The following is a 21574-nucleotide window of genomic DNA, read 5'->3' on the forward strand; positions in this document are numbered from 1 at the left end:
ACTGTGCTAATGAAATCTCTCAAAATTCACTTAAAGGAGCATAAATTCACCAAATGATCTTCATGAAAGTTTGCTCTTTCTAACACAAAAAAATATAAGTGACTTGTCTTATTAAAACTGTGTAGTGACTCTGTGCTCTATGACATGCTATCATGATGGAAGAGAGAGGGGTTAGCGTCTTCCTTTTTAGCTAAAAGAGTAATATCTGAATTGGTTGTTGAGTTGAAATGTATTTCTCCAAATGGCCAGAAACATAAGCATTATGAAACCCTCCATCCTCTGTACGACTCCCACCCCCATAGCCTTCTGTCCATTTTGTCAGAATTTGTCTTCTTAAATCTGCTTTATTCTGCATGTGCAGTCTTTACATTGCTTTCCATATGACTAATCTTACTATTGGATAACACATGATAGTTTCTTTCTTAATTATGTGATACTATCTCTCCACCAATGTTCTGACAGCTTTATTACTGCCAAAATCAATATTTCTTTTCAGAAATGAATTTAAGAGACACAAGTTCCAGGAGTGAGTATAAAAAGAGGATAGATCCCAAAAGCCACAGAAATAAATCAGTGCATTTTGTTTGTTTGTTTGTTTTGAGATGGTGGAAATTTTCAGGACCATGCATGCCTCCATATTTCTTTAAAGTAATATGTTCACTTACATGTACAGAGTCGTGCCCTGCCAGAGCCCCAGTTGGGATTTCTACAAAGCAGTTATATGTCATGTGTCCACATGCATGTAGATAGGTGTTTACATGTTTATAAAATGCAATAATTTTTAAAGGTAAATCAGTGATACCTATCACCCATAAATCTACCAACAGAAAACAACTACTATTAATAGTTTGGTGACTTTCCTTTCAATTATTTCTACCATGCCTTTGTCAGCATTGGATATAGCATTAAACTTTTTATTGCTATTGTTAACTTCACAAATTAAAACATTTTCCCCCTTAAATTCCCATTTCTTTAGTTATTATGTAGCCTGACCATTTCTCATAACCAAGTTACTAGCTCTATTTCTTTTTTTCATAACCTTTTTCCATATATTTTTGCATGTTAATTTGTTAATAGTGGTTTTTTTTAAGACAGATTGTATTTGAATCTTGGTTCCACCATTTATGTGAAAATTAGGCAACTTGTTTAAGCTTTTTGCATCTTTGGCTTCTCATCTATGAAGTGAGGTTAATAACATCCACTTTCTAGTGTTCTTGTACATATTAAATGAGTCAATATATATAAAGCACTGTCTAGCTATGGCAGATGCAATATTATGGGTTCACTACCCAAGGAACCCATGGGTTCCTTGCCATGGAGGTAAACTACATTCCCCTGTTCCTCTAGAATCTAGGTGAGGTCACAAGACTACATTTCACCAATGGAATGTAACAGAAGTGATATGTCACTTGTAGGTTGGGGCAGGTAAAAGTCCTCTCTATTCCATCCAAAATATAGAAGAGACTTTGAGGTGACAAAGTTGCAGGTTGGAAAGAAGGTGTCTTGAATCATCACTTAGAGAAAAGCCACAAGGAAGAGCCATATGACCCATATAAGATTCCACTGCTATCTATTAGATTTTTTTTTTTATTAAGCCGCTGTGGGGGTTTAGGGGTTTACTGATTGTAGTAGTTAGAGGGATTTACCCTGTATTACATTTGTATGGGGAAAAAACACTTAAGAAATGGAAGCTATTCTTCTCCTTCTTCTTTTCTTCTTCTTCTTCTTCTTCTTCTTCTTCTTCTTCTTCTTCTTCTTCACAATGAAAATGAATGGCCAATGTCAACTTTAGACTTGAATCATACTTAATATTAACTGACCAAAAGAACTAAAACAATTTTATTCTGACTCTGAAAACTTTTCTCCTTACCCCACTTTAAAAAAAGTAAACTCTGAATATCCTCAGAAGACTGTGTTTACAAGAAGTGTGAAGAAGCACAGTATTTTAGATTTTACTATAATTAGCTAAATTTCTTTAAGATCTCCACCTATCCTGAACTCCTTAAAACCACTGGCTCTTATTCATCTGAATGACTGCTTTTATGAAACGGAAATAAGTACAATACATTGGTAGACGGTACTAATTAGTACAGTTTGATCATTACTCATAAATCTGCTTGGACATAACTTTGGGTATTTATAAACTAACGAATTTAAGTGCATGGACATGCATCCTGTTAAAGTAATTTGTTCACAGACACTGAATAGACATAAAATGTCTAAAATAATACTAGGTAGAACAATTTAACTTCATTCAAACCCCCCACCCCCACATACTCCATGTATATTCTGGAAATGAGAATTTCTAAGTGCTCTGATATTGAAATATTTTATTACTCTTCTTAAAAGTTTTACATTAGAAATCCATCCATTGGCTAATGTTTTGCAACTCTGATAGTACCCAGCTGAGTGAATGGAAGGAGTCAAAGGGTAAAGGAAAGTGCTAGAATGGTTCTTCTTGGTTGAATTGTGTTTTTTTGGTGAGCTCTGGGAGATTCTCCCACTTTTTCCTTCAACCTCCAGTTCCTTCCCTTCTCATCTCTTCTACTTTTTTTTCTTTCCCAGATTTTTCAAAAAGGAAAAATGACCCAAAGGTCTTTCTTATATACTTAGGTGACGGGAGGCTAAAATCTTTATTGTTCCCTTTCCCTGATTTCCTCAAGTACAGTCATGACTAATTATGAAAATGGGAGTGAGGAGGATCTCTCGTCAGCAAATGAAGCATACTTGAGATCAATGTGTTTCCCAATACACAAAAAGGCACCCCAACCTTAACTTAAAACACCAAGCATAAGTACTAGGCACAATTCCTAAAATGGGTAATCGCATCTCCATATTAATGTCTCATTTGACCATCAGAGCAGCCTTCCTTGTGAGACTGGAAGAAAATAATATTATCTTCCTTTTATTGAAGAGAATACATGTTCAAATATGATAATATTGGTAAGAGCCCATGTGTAATGCTTAAACCTGTCTCCTGACTCTACTATGCTAATCGTCAGATACACCAAAAAATATGGAGAATGTATGATGGCCAGGTGCCACTTAAATGCTGTGTGACTTCGGGCAAGTTACTGAATCTTTCTGTTTCCTCATCTTTAAAGTGGGGATAATACCAACTTTATAGGCTTGTCAGAGGATTGACTTAACTTTAATAGAGTCCTGAGAACAGAGCGTATCCAGTATGTATTCAGCAAGTATAAGCTGATATAAAACATAATGTGGTAATTATTACTAGTATTTCAAATTAGTAAGTGGAAGAATTTGGTTTTTAAAATAAGGTGTAACTCCATCCACATCTAGTGCTTTTTTAATCATAGAACACTTGTCTTAGATCACCTCACTATTCCTCAGAAGTCAACCAGGTGTAATCTAGCACCACAGAAACACACAATTGAATAAAATTAGTAATATGTATTAAATAAATATCATTGATTTAGTACTCCAATGCTAAGTAGCTACTTAAAATTATAAGCATTACTAAAGTACACAGTATTTTTATTCATCATAAATAATTTATATGCAGCAAAATTCATCCTCTTAAAGTGTACAGTTCTGGGTTTTGACAAGCACATACGGTTGTATAACTACTATCCTAACCAAGGCATAGAACAGTTTTTAGAGTTTATTTTTGAGTAAAAATTTATGTGAATATTCTATAAGGAATTTTTGTAACATTAGAAGCCAATATAAGCATATTTCCTTGATTCAGGGACTTCAAAGTTATTTGAAAATTGGATAATAATTCTCAGTCATTTGTACACTGATTCAAGAAGTATTTACTGACTTCTTCCTATATGCATAGCATTGTGCTGTTGTCTATGAAGATGAGGAGAAAATATAACAGTTTTCTTTAGTATTTCTACCTCAGTGCTAATAGATTAATCAAGAGAGGGAAATAATACAGATTTTCCTACATTCATTCTTAAAAGAGGGCATGAAAAGTGTCAGCACCTCTCTAATTAGCATGTATTAAAAAATTATAACTCCTCCCCCAATAAAATCTACAACTCAGTTTAATTCCTCAAATATTTGTGGTAGACAACCTATCATTGGGTGGACATAATCCTTATCCTCAAGCAGTCTGTAGTAGGGTAGAGCAGATAATTACAATACAAGGCAGAAATCAATCAGAAGTATAAAATTATATGTATTAAGAGACACGTGGGGGGAATATTGAGGTGGGAGAATCAATAACGGCTTTATAAAAGGGGTAGTATTTAAGCAGGGTCTTTAAAAAGAGGTAAAATTTCAACAAGTGCTATTCATAGAGAGAGGAGAAAAGCTTGGTATGCTATAAAGCTGCTGCATTGTCCAATACGGTAGCCACTACCCATGTGTGGTTATTTAAATTTCAATGAAAATAAAAATAAAAATAAAAATAAAAATACAGCTCCTCAGTCACACTAGTCACATTTCAAATACTTAATAGCCACAGGCAACTAGTGGCCACTGTATCAGACAGGATAGAGTAGAACATTTCCATCATAACAGAAAGTTCTATTGGATAGTGTTTCTATAGAAGCAATGACAATGAAAGGTCAGAAGGTGGGAACAATGAATTACCCAAATCTCTGTTCAAGCCTTTGAACAAAATACCAGAAATAATGGTATATCCATGTTTTTCCTCCCCAAATATAAATTGGAAATATAAGCCTATGTAAAGATCAATGACTCATTTGTTTCACTGGCTGCTCTGGTTCAATAATCATGCTGAGTTCATACTATAAATCAATAATGAAGACATAAGACTTAACAGGCCTATCTAATTGCTCCATCTATCTGAGCATGCAGATCATAGTGGCTGAAAGCCAGGTCCTAGGACCCAGCCAAGTGTGGGTGCTGCTGTTTTTTCTGGTAGATTCCTGTTAGCTCACTGGGTCCAAGCTGAATGGCTTGGGCCTGTCATAGTTGCAGTCCCCTAAGAACATGCTCATTGTTAAATCATTGCTTCTTCTTTTGGGAAGTAGTGACAGTATCCATTGCAAACCTAAAGGCAGGTAGAGGTATGAGGAAGCTATAACTCAGAGAAACAAATTCTGCCACATGAATGTGGATGAAATGGGCGATGTGTGACTGCAGTCATTGATAAACTTGTAAAGCCGCAGACTTTAGCCTTTTGATAAGAGCTGTTGTCTGCTGTGTCTGAAGTGTGGTTTGGCTAAACCACACAAGGTTGTAGTGCTGTTTTTATAAAACCAGTCATGTCATCACTTCCCTGGGGTCCAAATGGATGGTGTGTAGGACCAGAAAACCATGTATCATGGCTTTATTCTTTATCCATGAGAGTCCAAAATGTGTGCCTTCATTGGTTTGGAAAAAAAGTTTAGAAAATCAATTATCTGAGAAAATCAAAGGCAGCCACAAATATACTGAATTCGTATCTTTTGGTTGGGTGGTCCCACTTAATTTTAGATTCAATCATTGCTTACAACTTGACTTTGAGTCCTTTAAAATATTATTCAATAATAATTGACTTTTAATGTGCATATTTGTTTTTGGACACCATCACTGGTGTCACATTTTATTTACACATGCTCATTAAACAGCAAATAAGTGTCTTCTCTTAAAAGGGCTTAACAGTACCAGGAAAAGGTGGGGGGAAAACCCAGCAAGATATTAACTTTAAATAATTACTTTTCAAAAGTGAGATATATTATATGGGTAATATACATCCTATAGATACATATGCACTTACTTGTTTTTCTTATGAGGAAGCTCATACAGCCATATTCTTCCTCCAAAGACTGGCATTTAGAAGAGCCATCTAAGCCATCTTGCAACACTGTTAACATATAATCACCTATTTTCATATAATGTCAACCATTAGAGTGTCAAGGGAAAACATGAAAGTAAGAATCTGCATATCAAGAAAACCTATATAAATACAGGTTTAATATTTTTCAGTTAATTAGTTTTTTTTAAGTGCTTAAAAAATTATACATGGGTTTCAATCATCTGATGCTTTTTGCCTTCACATTTGGTTGGACTATTCCCTCAGTGAATTCAAAAGACTGAAGGAGAAATTATTTGTCTTTTTGGGACAGTCAAATAAGGGAAAAATGGTTAATCTCAGTTTTCTTTATTTTCAGAAGGCCTCTATGTTTCATAGGTGGGGAAATCATACTGATGACTCAACCATCCATAGTGTTATTTTGCTGTTTCATGCTACCTCAGTGGAAAATAACAAGTCTAATTTTTACCTCCTGCACGATAAAAAAATCTATTACTTTTATTGAGGAACCTACCGCTGGAAGAAACTCATTTATTTCAGGATAATCTGGTTCTTAAAATATTATTGATAGCATTTATGTTTAACTGGATTGCAAGAACAGAATACACACAAGTCATTTGGTTCCCAGTTTTATAATTTTGGCTTCCGTACCTTATTTAGACAAGCTTAGGCTTCCTTTGCTTGGCTATGACAGACATTTTAGAATATCTCCGGACTCATGAATATAAATAGTTGTGCAAAAATAAATTTTATAAAACCAGAGCTGGTAACAAAAATTACCTAGAGATCAACAACTCTAAAAGAATCTAGTGTCACATTCCTTAGAATGTCAGATTAAACTAACATGTGCCAGTCAATATTGCTACACTGCGACCCTTGATGCCTCCTAAGCAAAACTATTAAGTCCAACATTCTCTCCTGTAAGCACTTATCTGTAAGGATGGCTAACATGTCCTCTGAAGCAGATATTGAAACTGATTGGACAATAGGTAGATACCAGACAGGGGCCTGGGGGCCGACCTCTAGAAATAGGGGGAGAAAATCTTAATCTGCAACACAATGCCGTTCTCTTGAAACCCTATCATTTTCACTTCCCATGTGTCTGCTGCCTGACTGTGAATGGATTTGAAAAGGAATGGTTAGTGCTGAAAATTGGATCAGAGCTAACATTCTCTCATTTTTATCAGCAGCTGCCAAAGGTCATCTGACATAATAGCTGATGAATTCAAGCCCAGTGGATTTCATTTGCAATTTTCAATTTACTGAGGCCTCCAAACCCCACGGTGATAAAAGCTTCCCCTATCGTGGCCTGTCACAAACATCAAGAAACTGCACAAACCCACAAGAAAGAAAAAAGAGAAAGCTGTGCATCCTCGCAGGTACAGATAAGGAGAACAGGAAGAAATGGTATCATGCGGGAAGGTACGGAGCAGCTTGTGTGGCTGGTTCTCTAAATGCCAATTGAAAGGAAAAGACTATGAAGAACAATCAAATAACTTCCACAGAATAACATCATGTTTCTTTGGGGCTTTTGTGTGAAAATTGCCTTCTAATCTCTTACTTGACAAGTCCCCAAACAAAACTGTAAGCATAAATATGCAAACAAATAAATGAATAAATAATCCTTTCTTATTTGGTCATGGGAAAAAAGCACACTCAGTGTATGTTGTATTTACCATACTTTTGATTCACAAAATGCATGCTTGTAAAGGATATTGTATCAAGGAAATGTCGGTCAGCCCTAAGAAATCATTTATTTTGTTACAGAGATATGGTAGATCCTTTGATTGATTTGCAAGGGCAGTCAAAGAACTGACAGAGCAACTACTTGTAAGTGGATCTAGATACAGTGTATATATATCACAGATGTATTAGCAAAAAAAAAAAAAAAAAAAAAAAAAAAAAAGAAGGCCATTTTCCCCCTTGTAGCACTATTGGCAGTGAGCTTAGGCAGGATCAGGGACTGAATCCTGCTCCCAGGAATTGTTCAAATTGAGTAGACCATATGCATGCTCCATGGAGAATGGCAAGTTTAAAAGCTGAGCAGTCCATTTCCATCCTATCCAACTTGTCTCATACCATAGCCAAGAAAAAAAAAAAGGAAAGCAAAGAGATGTTTGAGGTGTAGCTGCTGGGAGAATTTAATTTCAGACATGGATGTCTGGATTCCATTCCTACCAAATAGAGTCAGAAAGGCTTATGAAATTGGTCTAATGAGGCAAGAGGACTTGGCAGTAGGCATCTACCAACTTGCCTAATGACAAAATTTTTCATGACAGTTGACAAGAAAACCCAGAATGACATCAACAGGACTAGGATATTAACTTCATCTATGTGTTGGTAACTGTGAGACAATCACAACTTGGAAAGGAAAAGAGAATAATTCCTGGTTGAACTGATGTAATTGTGAGCGATTGACTAGTGTAGAATTATTCTTTAAATTGTTACAGCAAATATATATATATATATATATATATATATATATATATATATAGGCTATTCATCATAATTGAATCCTTAGTTCTTAAAATTAAATTATTTCTTAGGATTTTCTATTGCCCCAAAATTTAATGACCTTTTAATTCTTCAAAGTTTCAAAATAGAAAAATGGTTCCCTCAGTAGCTAAAGGCAGGAATTAACATTCTTAAATGAGGGGTATAAAGTTTTATTCTTAAGCTACAGAAAATATGGAAGATAGCCATATTTTTGCATTTTTGTAATTTTTTTCTCCCACACAAAATTGTCAGAAAGCCACTTTTCAAAGGTTACTTTTCTCCACCCCCCTTTTAAAGTTACTATAGGTTCAAAGAGAGCTCTCCCTATAATTTGCAGTTTCTATGGGTTCTCTTTGGATTGATAGCATAATACAGAAACCCTGGTAGTGGTAAAAGATTATTTAATGGGGTCTTAATTTAATCAGTCCTCTAAAATACACACATAACTTGGTGAGGGTTTTTTATTATCTCTGTTCTTCTATGGCAGTGATATAAGGCAAGCTGTACCAATTGGTCTGTAGTCACATAGCAGAAAGGTTAATCTCTTTTATGTTCCTTCTATTAGAAAGGCAGATCTTGAATCTTCAAGGCAGAGTCCTAAATTGTTCTTGTAGACTGGTTCAGAGAGATTGTTCTTTCTCATGCCCTATGGCTAATTACATTCAGTCAGGCCAGAACATTCCACATTTCATCAATTAATTATTTCATTCCTTCATCTAGCATTTATTTAGTACCTACTAAGTATAGGACACTATGTCAAGAACTATGAATGAGACTTGCCCTACTTTCAAGCAGTTTACAGAAGAGTAGAATACAAAATATTTTAAATCTGTTTTCTCCCCCTCCCCCAGAATTGAGATTGTGTTATATAGCTATAAAAACTTTAGGGGGGTGATGTCACCAGGAACCTGACATGGATTAGCATCTTGACTTCCTTCCCCCTCCCAAGAACAACTACCAACTATTCAAGAACATAACACCACTGAGAGAATCGTAGAGCATGGGGATGAGGCTGAAGCAATCCCCAACCACAGAGATCACGACAGATTGCATTGGAACAGTAAGAAAAGCAGTTACACACTGGTTGCATTGCCCCTCCCCGAGGCCAGCACAGCACTATGCAGAGAGGTCTTTCCTGCAACTCCAGCTCCTCCAGCTCCAGTGGGAAAAGAGAACTCTAGGAGGACAACCAGCCATTTCCCTAGCATTGTGGATAACTTTGTGGGAGTACTACTCTGCTCTTGCCCCACAGGGATTGCAGTGGAATCTTCAGGGCTCAACCCCCGGGAATCTGATTGTGACAGAGAAGGGAGGGAGGGGCTTGCAACAATTAGCATGCAAATCTTGGCAGACCAAATTCATACATGTAATGCTCAAGTAATAATCACAACCAGCAACTTTGCTCATCTGTGAAACCAAGTCAGTGGTGTATTCTGACCAGGGAAGTCAGTGGGGTACAGATATACTTGATTTAGACCCCATATGAGGAATTCTCCCAGCCCTAGAGCATGGTTTGCATATATCCAGAGAGAGGCTGAGTCACAGTCCCACGATCTGTGGAGAGTGATCGGGAACTATCACATCTGACCAGAGGGGCTGGCAAGAACACCTGCAAGCTGTGCAGCCCAACAATGCTCAAGTTGAGATGCACAAGCATAGCTGATCACCCTCAAAATAGCCAGAGGGATTAATCCATCATGCTGAGGGTGGCTTCTGGCCCTTCCCAAATGTTGGGTAAATTGAGAATTGCCTAGAGTAGTTCCTCCCTTTCCCACCCAGGCAAGGGAGCTGAGATGATCCATCCACTAGCTGTAGAACCTAAAGAGCTGGTGAGAACACTTGGAAAATGCAACACAGTGGTGCTTAAGACAAGACAAAAGCAGGTAGAACTGATAGTTGGCAGAGCAAAGCTAATGGACCTGTTCAGCCAAAGTACTTGGAGTACAGGTTCACTTGAGTTAAGACAACACAGAGCTTTACTGGTCTTACAGCTGCTTTTCCCACTGTGCCCAGGCAGGTAAAATAATTTGTAGCCCTACTCATTACTGAATACAGCCTCTAGCCTACCTGACCAGGGGACCTAACCAAAGCACACAGGAAACTGCATAGCCCACCCAACAAGCCCTGCTTATGGTGGCACTGGAACAGAGAGCATAGCTCATGGCTTTCCCTGTCTGTAGAGCAAAACCAGTGGTCTCACCTGACCAGGAAATTCAGTGTACACTCTGGCCTGATTCAGATCTCCAAACAAAGAGCCATATAAGCCCTGGGTCCTGTCCTACTGTCACGCCAGGGTAGGAAGCTAATTCATAGCCCCATCTATAACTGAATATGGTACCCAGACCTGACCATCTAGTAAGCCTTACCAGAGAATCCAGATAATTGCAGAGCCCATCCCACGGCTTCACTTGGGTAGGGCACCAAGCCAGCAGTCTCATGTAACTCTTCTTAGCCAGTAGCACCTCCCCCCAATCCAACTGCAGAGCTTGAGCTGTTGCCTCTCCCCAAAATAGACCATAATAGCAGACTTCATTGCCTAAGGATATTACCAGCAGCACACCCAGAAACCCAAACTGAGTTGACTGGTAAAAATCAGTCTCTGCCAAAGCAAAACTCTCAAGCTTCGAACAGGAATCCAATTACTCAAATGTACAGATACCAGTGTAAGAAATCAAGAATCATGAAAACCCAGGTAAATATGACACCACCAAAGGAAACTAATAATGCTCAAATAACTGATTTAAAGAAATGGAGGTCTATGAGCTATCTGACAAAGAATTCAGAATAAATCACTTAAAGAAGTTTAATGAACTATAAAGACACATGGACAACTAAATGAAATTAGTTGCATGAACTAAATGAGAAGAACAACAAATCAATAGAAACTATCAAAAAATGTACAATCCTAAAGGTAAAAAAAATACAATAACTGCACTGAAGAATTTGAGTTTCAAAAGCAGACTCGACCATGCAGAAAAAAGAGTCAATGACCTGGAGGATAGGACATTAGAAATTATCCAGTTAGAGAAACAAAAAGAAAAAAAAATAAAAAAAGATGAAGAATACCTATTAAACTTACAGATACCATAAAAAACCAATATTCACAAAATAGGAATTCAGCAATATGGGACTAACAGAAGGAGAAGAGAAAGAGAAGGAGACAGAAAGTATATTTAAAGTAATAATGGCTTAAAAACTCCTGAACCTGGAAAGAGAAATAGATATCCAAATATATGAGGCTCAAAGGACTCCAAATAGGTTGAACCCCAATAGGGCCACACCAAGACACAAACAAGAGTCAAAGACAAAAACAAAAATTTAAAGCAACAAGAGAAAAAGAGAAGTTACATAGAAGGGAACCCCCCTAAGACTATCAGTGGATTTCTCAACAGAAACATTTCAGACCAGGAGTGAATGGGATGACATATTAAAAATATTAAAAGAATAAAACTGTAAACCAAGAATATTATACCTGGCAAAGTTGTCCTTCAGAAATGAAGGAGAGATAAAGACTTTTTCAAACAAAAGCTGACTATGGAGTTCATAGTCATGCCTTACAAGAAATGCTAAAGGGAGTTCTTTGAGTGGAAGTAAAAGAATGCTAATTAACATCATAAAAATCTGAAAAGGTAGCATCAATCTCACTAGTAATGGTAAATAGTCATTGATTTGGCAAGATGGTAATAGTGATGTATAAGTCACTTACAACTCTAGTTTAAAAGTTAAAAACAAAAACACAGTAAAAATAACCATAACTACAATATTCTGTCATTAGGCACACAATATAAAAAAGATTGCAAATTGTAACATCAATAATTTAAAATGTTAGAGGGAGAAGAAAAAGTGTAAAACTTTGGGATAACTACAAGAGAACTGGAAAATTGTAAGGAACATATGATTTATCAAGATTGAATCAGAAAGAAATAGAAAATCTGAATAGGCCAATTCTAGTAAGAGATTGAATCAGTAATAAAACATCTCCCAAGCCCAGGACAAGATGGCCTCACTGGTGAATTTTATCAAATATTTAAAGAAAAAATTAATACCAATCCTTCTCAAACTCTTCCAACAAATTGAAGAGGAGGGCACACTACCAAACTCATTTTATGAGACCAGCATTATCCTGAAACCCAAACCAGGATAGAGCACTAATAAAAAAAGAAAACTATAGGCCAAAATTCCTGGTGAAAATAGAGGCAAAAATTCTCAATAAAATACTAGCAAACTGAATTTAGCAATATATTGAAAGAATCATTCACCATGATCAACTGGGATTTAACCCTGGATGCAAGGATGGTATAATGTATGTAAATTAATCAATGTGATACATCATATTAATAGCAGTAAAGGAAAGAATCACATGATCATTTAGCAGATGCAGAAAAAGCATTTGACAAAATTCAATATCCATTCATGATAAAAACTCTTAGCAAATTTGGCATAGAAGGAACATATCTTAACATAATAAAGCTCATATATGATAAGCCCACAGCTAACATCATACTCAAGTATATGGTGAAAGGTTGGAAGTTTTTCCTCTGAGATCAGGAAGAAGCAAGGGTGCCCACTCTCACCACTCCTATTCAACACAGTAATGGAAGTCCTAGCTAGACCGACCAGGCAAAAAAAGAAACAAAGGTATCAGGATTAGAAAGAAAGAAAGAAGTGAAACTGTCTCTACTTGCAGATGACATCAGTTTATATATAGAAAATCCTAAATTTGCAACTATGTGGATGGAACTAGAGGGTATTATGCTAAGTGAAATTAGTCAGTCAAAGAAAGACAAAGATCATATGACTTCACTCATATGAGAACTTTAAGACAAAAAACAGATGAACATAAGGGAAGGGAAGCAAAAATAACATACAAACAGGGAGGGGGACAAAACATAAGAGACTCTTAAACATAGAGAACAAGCAGAGGGTTGCTGGAGGGGTTGTGGGAGGGGGAATGGGCTAAATGGGTAAGGGGCATTAAGGAATCTACTCCTGAAATCACTGTTGCACTATATGTTAACTTGGATGTAAATTAAAATATAAATTAATTATTTTTTAAAAAGCAACAGAAAGGAAAAAAAAAAAAGAGAAGAAAATCCTAATAAGTCAACCAAAAAAAACTATTAGATCAAATCAATGAATTCAGTAAAGTTGCAGATACAAAGTTAATGTATGAAAATCAGTATGGTTTCTATACACCAACAATTTTATGAAAAAGAAATAAAGAAATTTATCCCATTTATAATAACATCAAAAACAGTAAAACACTTAGGAATAAATTTAACCAAGGAAATGAAAGATCTCTACTCTGAAAACTATAAGCCAGAGATGAAAAAAATCAGACACAAATAAATAGAAAAGTACCAAGTGTTCATGGAGTGGAAGAATTCATAATGTTTAAATGGCAATACAACCAAAATCCATCTATAGATTCAATGCAATTCTTATCAAGATTTCTTTCTTTCTTTTTTTTTTTTTTTGTAGAAGTAGAAAAAACACTGCTACAACTTATATGGAACCATAAAAGATTCCAAAAAGCCAAAGAAATCCTGAGAAAGAAGAACAAAGCAGGAGGCATCAGACTCTTTGATTTCAAGTTATACCTTAAATCTGTCATAATCAAAACAGTATGGTATTGGCATAAAACCAGACAAATAGAACAAGGGAACAGAACTAAGAACCCAGAAATGAACCTAAGCATATAGGTTAACTAATACTTGACAAGGGAGCCAAGAATATTCAGTGGAGAAAAGACAATGTCTTCAATAAGTGGTGCTGGGATAACTGAATATACACATGTAAAAGAATGAGACAAATTAACTCAAAATGTTGATACATGTACACAATGGAATATTATTCAGTCATAGAAATAAGGAAATCCTACCATTTATAACAACATGGATGGACCTTGAAGATACTATGCTAAGTGGGATAAGTCAGACAGAGAAAAATAAATGCTATGTGATTTCACTTATATGTAGAATCTAAAAACAAAAAAACACCTAAAACAAAACTCATAGGAAAAAATATCTGACATGTTATCAGAGTCAGGGGTGGGAGAAGGGGGAATTGGAGGAAGGTGGTCAAAAGATACAAATTTCTTGTTATAAGATAAATAATTACTAGAGATAAAATGTACAACATGATGACTATAGTTAATATGCTGTATGATATGGAGGAAAGTTGTTAAGGAAAATCCTGAGAGTTTTCATCACAAAGAGAAATTTTTCTTTTTATTTATTTTTATTTTTATTATATCTATATGAGATGATGGATATTAGCTGAACCTATTGTGCTAATCGTTTCACAGTATATGTTAAATCAAACCATCATATTATATGCCTTAAACTTATACAATAATGTTTGTTGATTATTTCCAATAAAACTGGGGAAAAATGTCAAAATAATGGACAGTTTATCCTGAGAATTTGGGTAATGGAGTGACACTGTTGACATCTGGACATCTTATTTTGGGTAAAAGCTGTGTTTCCATTTTTGTTTTTGTTTTTGTGTTTTTTTGTAACATGTGAATCACTATAATATTTTTTTGTCAACTCTACCTATACTTATTTACTGAACACCTTTCTTTGGACTCAGCTTTTTAAAACTAAATAAATTCTATTAGGAAGAGGTCATTATCTACACTACCACAAATGAAAACCCTGTATCTTGAATAAAATAAAATTACAGGTGCACCTGGGTGGTTCAGTCAGTTGAGCATCCAACTCTCGATTTTTGGCTCAGGTCATGATCCCAGGGTCATGGGAGGAGCCTGAGTGAGGAGCCTGCTCAAGAGCCCCTCTCTCTCTCTTCCTCTGCTCCTCTCCGCCACTCACACCTGCTCTAAAATAATATATATATATATATATATTTTTTTTTTTTTTTTTTTGAAATTTGGAAAGAGACATGGATGTCTACGATTACTATTCAACAGTATATTTGATATCTTAGGAAATGCAGTAAGGCAAGAAAAATAAAAAGTATAATGTTTAAAAAGGAAGAAATAAAATGATCATTATTTACAGATGACATAATTATATATGTAAAAAATAAAAAATAACCTAAAGGTAAACTACTGGCATTAATAAGTAATATTTAGGGGAGTGATATAAGGTCAATATATAAAAATCAACTGTGTTTTATTTTTTTTATTTACAAAAATTTTTTTTAACGTTTTATTTATTTTTGAGACAGATAGAGACAGAGCATGAGCAGGGGAGGGTCAGAGAGAGAGGGAGACACAGAATCCGAAACAGGCTCCAGGCTCTGAGCTGTCAGCCCAGAGCCCAATGCGGGGCTCGAACCCACGGACCGCGAGATCATGACCTGAGCCGAAGTCGGAAGCCCAACCGACTGAGCCACCCAGGCGCCCCTCAACTGTGTTTTTTAAACCAGCAAAAATCAAGTAGAAAATAAAAAGTTTTAAATGTTATCATGTATACTAGCATTAAAATCATTACATGCTTAGGAAAGATGGTCAGTATCTTAAAAAAAAAACTCTGATACATAATTGGGAAAAATTTTAAATGACCTAAATTAATGGAAGAATGTAACACATTTGTGGACATCCCCAAATTGATCTATAGATTAATATAATCACAATCAAACTCTCAGCAATATACTTAGGGCAGGTGTTAGGATTAGTAAAGAACTGGGTCTCATTAAATGACTCCAAAGAGTCAAGTAGCCCCACTAAGCTGAGTCAAGAAAGGAAATCCAGTATTGAGAGATCTGGGTCTTAAAATGAGGGAAAACCATTGGACTTATTAAGTTAAATAAAGCTGGGGCACCTGGTTGGCTCAGTCAGTTGAACGTCCAACTTCGGCTCAGGTCACGATCTCGTGGTTCTTGAGTTCAAGTCCCACATCGGGCTTGCTGCTGTCAGCGCAGAGCCTCCTTCAGATCCTCTGTCCCCCTCTCTCTGCCCCTCTCCCACTTGTACTCCCTCAAAAATAAATAAAAATTTTTTTGAAAGCTAAAATAAGCTATATGAGGGAAAGAATATGATGTTTCTTTCGCGCTTCACAGTCTGCACTTGTCTTTTGCGTCCATAATCTCCTTGAGAACTGTCAGCATCGTGAGCTGGAGGATCATCATTCCCATTCTACCAGTAAAGAAACTAAGGCTCAGACATTCCCATTCTACCAGTAAAGAAACTAAGGCTCAGACATTCCCATTCTACCAGTAAAGAAACTAAGGCTCAGACATTCCCATTCTACCAGTAAAGAAACTAAGGCTCAGACATTCCCATTCTACCAGTAAAGAAACTAAGGCTCAGACATTCCCATTCTACCAGTAAAGAAACTAAGGCTCAGACATTCCCATTCTACCAGTAAAGAAACTAAGGCTCAGACATTCCCATTCTACCAGTAAAGAAACTAAGGCTCAGACATTCCCATTCTACCAGTAAAGAAACTAAGGCTCAGAGAGCATTTTAGAGGCCAAAGAGATTCAAAATTATAGAGCAGGGATTAGAACACAGTTTTTTCTGGATTTTTGTCCAAAGCTCTTTCTGGAAAAAAAGATGTTAAGAAATAACATATACATACCATTCAGGGAATGTAGGTGCATCCTAAGTGTTATTTGAAATTTCAGATATATGAAAATATGAAAAGGAAGATACACACATATGACTATTGCAAAATGCGTGCTTTTGAATACACTCTTCCCTCAACTTTGAATGCCTCTCACTCCTTTATTCCCCAGTTGTCCGTTAAAATTCCACTGCAGCACTTTCTCCTCTAAGCAATTACCCTTTCCACACAAACAGACTTCAACACTGAGTTCATTTTCAGAGGTAGCATTGTGTAGAGATTAAGAGCAAGGACTCTAGAGTCAGACTTTGAATTGGCATCCTCGGTCTGACACTTAACAGTTGTATAACTTTGGAATGGTTATTTAGCTTTTCATTATATGTATTTCCTAACTGTAAAGTAAAGATGATAACAGTATCGTCCATCTTTTAGGATTGTTGCAAAAATTAAATCAGTTGATAATGTAAAGTGCTAGAACAGTGCCTGGTACGCAGTAGGAATGATATAAGGTGATAACTGGGATCAATATTATTCAAAATCATTTATTGTACACCTACAGGATGCCAGTGACTGTGCTAAGCTTTGTTGATAGAAGTGAAACAAAATTTCCTGCTCTGTAGTGGAGGAAAGAGACAATAAGTCAGTAAATAACTAAACAAGATAATTTCAGACTTCAAAATTTGCATAAAGGACACAAACATAGGGATGTAATAGATAGTAGTAGGGGGTGGGTGTTGTCTTCTTTAAGGAGGTTGGTTACAGAAGTGATGTGTAAGTGATCAGAGGGGGATATAAGTCTTTACTGCTAATAATGAAGAGGCATGAGGAGATCTGGGAGAAGAATATTCCAGGCAGGAGGAACAGATAGTGCAAAGATGCCAAGATTAGAACAAGTTTAGTGTGTCTGAAAACAAAAATGGTACCTGTATGGGTGGAAAATGATGGAGAAAATAAGAAGTAGGAGGTGAAGTTGGTGAGGAAAACAGAAGTTGGATCATGCAGGACTTTGTAGGCCATGGAAAGAAATTTCAATTTTATGTGTAGCTAGAAACTATTGCAGTAAATTATAAGAAGTTAGGAGATATGATTTGATCAATGTTTTAAAAAGATCACTCTGACATCTCTGTGGAGAATGGATTGCAGGAAGGCAAGACTGGAAGCAGAGAGATTAAGGAGAGTGATAGGGCAAAAGATGGTTATAGCAGTAGAAATGCAGAACAAGAGATGGATTCACAATGTTTTGGAAGTGCAGTCTAGACTTGCTGATAAACTGAATGTAGACACTAAGGGAAGGAGAGAGCTCCAAGATGACCACCAGGGTTTTGAGCTCCAGCAACTGGGTGAATGGTGGGGCCATTTACTGAGATGGGGACTGATCACTTTTTTTTTTTTATCTTCTTTTTCTTTTTCTTTCTTTCTTTTTCTTTCTTTCTTTCTTTCTTTCTTTCTTTCTTTCTTTCCTTCTTTTTCTTTCTTCTTCCTTTTTTCTTCCCTTTTCCTTCCTTCCTTCCTTTCTTCTTTCCTTCCTTCCTTCTTTCCTTTCTTTTCTTTCCTTCCTACCTTCTTTCTTTCTTTAACTCCAGTGTAGCTAACACACTGAATGTAACATGACTGCTATATTTGTTTCAGATGTATACTATACTACATTATAGTATATATAATTATATATTATATGCAGTTATATATATAGTATATATTATATGTAGTTATATACATAGTATATATTATAGTATAATCACTATATTATAGTGATTCAACAATACCATATATTACTCAGTGCTCATTAAGATACATGTACTCTTAATTCTCTTCACCTATTTCACCCATAACCCCACCAATCTACTCTCTAGCAATCATTAGTTTGTTCTCTATACTTAAGAGTCTGTTTCTTGGTTTGTCTCTGTTTTTCCTTTGTTTGTTTGTTTTGTTTGTAAATTACACATATGAGTGAAATCATATATTTATCTTTTTCTGATTGCCTTATTTCACTTAGCATTATACTCCCTAGCTCCAACCATGTCATTGCAAATGGCAAGATTTCTTTCTTTTTATGGCTGAATAATATTCCTCTGTGTGTGTGTGTGTGTACCATATTTTCTTTATCCATTCATCTATTGATGGACACTTGGGCTGTTTCCATAATTTGGCTATTGTAAATAATGTTGCAATAAACATAGGAGTGCATGTATACCTTCAAATTAGTGTTTTTGTATTCCTTGGGTAAATACCCAGTTGTGCAATTACTGGATTATAGGGTAGTTCTATTTTTAATTTTCTGAGGAATCATCATACAGTCTTCCACAGTGGCTGCACCAGTTTGCTTTCTCACTAACAGTGCACAAGGGTTCCTTTTTCTCCACATCCTAGCCAACATTTGTTGTTTCTTGTGTTTTTAATGCAATGTTTTATTATTTTTTTATTAAAAATTTTCTTTTAATGTTTATTCATTTGAGAGAGAGAGAGAGGCAGAGAGAAAGGGAGACACAGAAACCAAAGCAGGCTCCAGGCTCTGAGCTGTCAGCACAGAGTCCAATGCCTGGCCTGAACTTGTGAACTGTGAGATCATGACCTGAGTGGAAGTTGGACGCTTATCCGACTGAGTCACCCAGGCACCCCAATACGATTCTTTAAATAAACATTTAAAAATAAAATAAAATAAAAATTAGTTTATGACAATAAACTGAGAAGACTGCATCCTCAATTCCTTGAATTTAGAAGTGGCCTGGAGTCGTCACGTACAGACATGAAAAAGCTTGCCCCACAGTCATCTTTAAAATAACCCTAGCCTGGGGCGCCTGGGTGGCTCAGTCGGTTAAGCGGCCGACTTCGGCTCAGGTCATGATCTCACAGTCCGTGAGTTCGAGCCCCGCGTCGGGCTCTGTGCTGACAACTCAGAGCCTGGAGCCTGTTTCAGATTCTGTGTCTCCCTCTCTCTCTGACCCTCCCCTGTTCATGCTCTGTCTCTCTCTGTCTCAAAAATAAAAATAAACATTAAAAAAAATAAAATAAAATAAAATAACCCTAGTCTGGAAATAGAAAAAAATATAGATGAACATAGGGGGTAAAAAGAGAAAGGCAAACCATAAAAGCAGACTCTTAACTACAGAGAACAAACTGAGGGTTGCTGAGGGGAGGTGGTGGGAATGGTCTAAATGGGTGACGGGTATTAAGGAAGGCACCTGTGATGAGCACTGGACGTTATTTGTGATAAATCACTAAATTCTACTCCTGAAATTAATATTACACTATATGTTAACGAACTGGAATTTAAATAGAAACTTGTAATAAAAATAAGTAAATAAATAAATAATAAAATGCAAACAAAGATTACATTATAGACATGCTTGCAAAGCTTCAAAAAATAAAAGGCTATATGCAGCTTCACCCTTTACAAATATAACTAGGGTAAGTTGATTATCATTAGGCTAATTAATTAATCATTAATTAGGCTGAAATGAATAATCCTTTATTAGTTCCATTATGCAGAAATTGCCTTCATATTATACTCCTGGTTAAGACATCCTTAAGATTGGATAGAACTAAAATGGGAAAATAAACAAGCAGATTTTCAACAAGATAGTGTGTTGACGGTCATGGTTGTTGTCTCAAGCAGGACAGTGGTTGACTACAGGGACCCAAAAAGAACCAAAAGGCCAATGTGAGCCATAGCATTTCTTGGGTATATATAGTTACACAGCACAAATTTATAAGTCATTTTAACTCCTCTCCTTTTCTACATATTTCCTTACCAATTCTTCCACTTATCCTCAATGTTGCTTTCTAACCAGTACTTTCTATCCATTTCCCTCACTAGAACACACACAAAGAACAGTTCCTTATTTCTAGGCTCTCCCCTCCCTGTGAGGTTTACAACTGATTGTCTGATCTTCCTCAAACAAAATTTTCATTATTTCACTTCTCATTCAGGAATGTTTAGGGAGCCTCCAAGTTTTATCTTCTCTCATCTCCTCAGTCAGACCTTTGTCAATTGTCTCAATACAAGTTCATCAACCTTTCTGGGATATTTTGTTACTCTCTGGTTTAAAGTCATCAGTGGCCCCATAAGATACATAATAGTAAATATGTTCTCATGAAACTTCTCCAATAATTCTTTTTTTTTTTTTTAGCATTTTTTAAATTCATTTTTGAGAGACAGAGTGTGATCAGGGGAGGGGCAAAGAGAAGGAGACACAGAATCCTAAGTAGGCTCCAGGCTCTGAGCTGTCAGCACAGAGTCTGACGCAGGTCTCGAACCCACAAACCATGAGATCATGACCTGAGCAGAGGTCAGATGCTCAACCCACTGAGCCACTCAGGTGCTCCTAATAATTCTTGTTTTAATTCCATTTCTTAGCCTAGTTCTCCACTTCCTAACAACTGACCATACTTGACTTTCTTAGGCTCATCTCCTGCCACTCCTTCCTTCCCCACAACCTCCTGTATTCAAGCCACCGTAGGCAGTTTGCCATCCCTGGAAGATTGATGATTTTCCACATCTCTTTGCCTAGATTAATACTATTCCCAAGGTCATGAATGCTTGTCTTCTTTTAACCATGTATAGAAAGGTAGGAACTATACCAATATCACTTCAAAAACTTTCCTAACTCCCTGACCCTGCATTATACTTCCTTTCTATTCATTGCTTCCTATTCTATTTTCCCACAGCATTTGGTTTAAATTTTGTTTGGATTTATGACGAATTCTATATATTGCCATACCTCAGACTACACTGTATGAAATCTTTAGGGCAGGAAAAGTTTCCTGTAGTTATTTCTATATTTCTTATATTCAGCTCTTATTCTTCAAAGGCTGA

The sequence above is a fragment of the Panthera pardus genome, unplaced genomic scaffold, assembly GCF_024362965.1.
Source record: "Panthera pardus isolate Hobbes unplaced genomic scaffold, ASM2436296v1 HiC_scaffold_16, whole genome shotgun sequence".
In the NCBI taxonomy this organism is placed as follows: domain Eukaryota; kingdom Metazoa; phylum Chordata; class Mammalia; order Carnivora; family Felidae; genus Panthera; species Panthera pardus.